General features: G+C 36.6%; 1 pseudogene; it reads left to right on the top strand.

Annotated features, from left to right (window-relative positions):
* The first annotated feature begins 2,510 nt into the window (after window positions 1-2,510).
* LOC109454233 (elongation factor 1-alpha 1) lies at window positions 2,511-3,305 on the top strand (annotated as a pseudogene).

Genomic DNA, 3,305 nt, shown 5'->3' with positions numbered 1-3,305 from the left:
TCTTCCCAATAAAATACCAGAGATGTCCCCAAATTCATATATAATGAGATCTTCCCCACATTATATTTATTATGTGAAATAGTAATCAGAGCACCTAATATTAGAGGCATTTCATACAAATTGTGAACTAACTGACTTTATAATTTATGAAATTGCTGCTAGTACAATATGAAATAACAAAAGCAAGAAATAAAAAGGTCTCAATTCTGTCTCAAGTAGTCATCTCTATTTTCTTCATTTCTTTAAGCAAAAGACATTGAAAAAGGAATAAGGAATTGAATTACATACTAGAAACTTACAGGCCAGGAGAAGGAGAGGGGCCACACTCCCACTTCCATTCATTGTCCTCTTGCTTATAAGACAGGCCAAGCCAAGTACGGTTTACTGCAAGTAACTTCATGATATTCTGCATGGAACCAAAATACACCAGGTATTAAAGCAAAGGTGCATCAGAGAAGAGAAATATGGATTTTATGTCAAATGAGAAGTAAAAAAAATATATAAATAAAAATAATACAGTCTATATATGCTCACTGATAAATAAAACATCAAAAAAATTTCAGTACTGCAGTGTCTGTACATTTCTCAAACCAGGAATTAAATAAAAAGAAACAAAATAGTTAATAGAAAATCATTTATTCAACTCTGTACCTATTCTTCAAGCTTGTATTTATAAATGAATGGTATATATAAAGGTGACAAGTGCTATAAAAAATTAACGCAGGGCAAGAAGGACTAAGGGTACAGAGGAGGGTGTCTGGGGGACACTGAGACACAGATTGCAATTTTACATAGGACTGTCGGGTCAGATCTCCTTAAGAGGCTGACAACTAAATAAATACTTGAAGGATTTGAAGCAGTTAGCCATGGTTCTATCCGAAAGTAGAACAATGCAGCCGAGAGGACACAAATGCAAGGTTTCTACAGTGAAGGCATGCGTGGTGTGGTGAAAAAGAAAGGTGTGCCCCAGTGGAGCACACGAGGAAAGACGTGCAACAAATTAAGCAAGAGAGTGTCTTTTTCCCTGATTTTGGATCTGCAGCTGAACCTTTCCTTTGAGTGGTGCCTGCTTTTTGTTCATATCCCAGAAGGAAAGAATGAATACAATCTCACCATTAATCTATTCCTTTCTGTCTTTAAAAATGTAGCATTCAAAGAGACACAAAGATGAGAACCGTTTAACCGAGAAACCATTTCCACACTTTGGTGGTAGCAGTGGTCTCTGTGTTGTACCCAGTGATGCAGAAGAGGTCCACACCAGTCTCCTAGGAAAGAAAATATTTATTACTCAGAGACCACAGAACCTCACAAACAAGGCCTTATTGCTTCATAGCTTTTCTCACTTAAAAGAATGAAGCTGTTACTAAGAATTATTATCAAGTCAGAATTATCTCACTTCCAAATAACCTTGTTTCACGTTTAGTTCTTGTAAAGCCTTAAGGAGATACTCATTCTGATTTTGGAGCACTCTAGGTTTTCCATATAGAACAGCAAGACTTAACAGTAGATGAGAATACATATCACATCTAATTTTTTCACTATTTCCAGAGCCATAATAATGATAACAATTAAGAGACAAAATACACAAATAATTTCAGTCCAGTTCCCTTCCCTACTGAATTAGTTTCATCTCTGACGGAAATAATCAGTTGCTTACAAACCAGTCCTTACTTTCTTCGTAAGTTGTAATTTTCAAAACAATACAAATAATCAATCATGACTATTAATATCTTGTGCAGTATTGCAACAAGTGGCTAGAAATAAATATTGTACATAAACAAAAATAGACATATAACTCATTGGGGTTGTATAACCTCATATGTATACTAATATACTGACGTATATTTGAGCCAGTGTGGTTGAAACCCACAAGATATTACAGATATAGGCAGTTCTCACAAGTTTTCTATCCTTTTATGTCCAGTTCAGATCAAAATGTCTTATAAGTAATTGTAAAACTATATCACATTTTGTCTTTTAATATATGAAATATAAGGTTGGTTGACTAAAAAGAATGTTATGACACTACTGTTCACTCAAAGAGCTCAGTAAATTCAGGTAAGGAAAGCAGGGGTTTAATAAATATCTTACATTGATTTTTCGTGTGTATTGTAAATAATTTTTATTTTGTTTAGTTTCTGATTCTATATTTAAAATCTGATTACATTAAATTGGGTCAGGATTCAGATAAGTATAAGTAGACAGAAGGAAAAAGTATTAATCATTAATGTTTGAATATCACTTATAATAAACAATTATTTAAAAATATTATATGGACATATACAGTATCCTATTATGGCTCCATCCTTTTTATTAGAATGAAATAAACTTACTGTACCGTAGCCTTGTTATATGATTAACCATTTCTCCACTTGAGGAGTTATATACCCATGCATTTTAAAGAGAGAACCCTTTAAAGAATGAGCTAGAAGGAAAGGCTTTTTCACAACAGGTTTGCTGCCAGAGCACAAGTGTAGTGAAAACCACTGCTGAATCTAAACTAACCCAAAATGGGAAAGGAAAAGACGCACATCAACATCGTCGTTGGACACGTAGATTCCAGCAAGTCTACCACTATTGGTCATCTGATCTACAAATGTGGCGGGATCGACAAAAAAGGCACATCTCAGGCTGACTGTGCTGTCCTGATTGTTGCTGCTGATGTTGGTGAATTTGAAGCAGGTGTCTCCAAAAATGGACAGACCCATGAGCATGCCCTTCTGGCTTACACGCTGAGTGTGAAACAACTAATTGTTGGTATTAACAAAATGGATTCCACCAAACCACCTTACAGCCAGAAGAGATACAAGGAAATTGTTAAGAAAGTCAGTGCCTACAATAAGAAAATTGGCTACAGCCCCGACACAGTAGCTTTTGCGCCAGTCTCTATTTGGAATGGTGACAACATGCTGGAGCCAAGTGCTAACATGCCTGGGTTCAAGTGATGGAAAGTCTCCATAAAGATGGCAGTGCCAGTGGAACCATGCTGCTTGAAGCCCTGGATTGCATCCTGTCAACAACTCATCCAACTGACAAGGCTTTGTGTCTGTCCCTCCAGAATATCTAGAAAATTGGTGGTATTGGTCCTGTCCCTGTGGGCCAAGTGGAGATTGGTGCTCTCAGACCTGGCATGCAGGTCACTTTTGCTCCAGTCAACGTTACAACTGAAGTAAAATCTGTTCAATATGCACCATGAAGCTTTGAGTGAGGCTTTTCCTGGGGACAGTGTTGCCTTCAATGTCAAGAATGTGTCTGTCAAAGATGTTCGTTTTGGCAATGTGGCTGGTGACAAATTCTGTAGGTAA

This window comes from Rhinolophus sinicus, linkage group LG02, assembly GCF_036562045.2.
Source record: "Rhinolophus sinicus isolate RSC01 linkage group LG02, ASM3656204v1, whole genome shotgun sequence".
Lineage (NCBI taxonomy): Eukaryota > Metazoa > Chordata > Mammalia > Chiroptera > Rhinolophidae > Rhinolophus > Rhinolophus sinicus.
The sequence above is the reverse complement of the archived record's forward strand: the minus strand, read 5'-3'. Positions and strand labels throughout refer to the sequence as shown.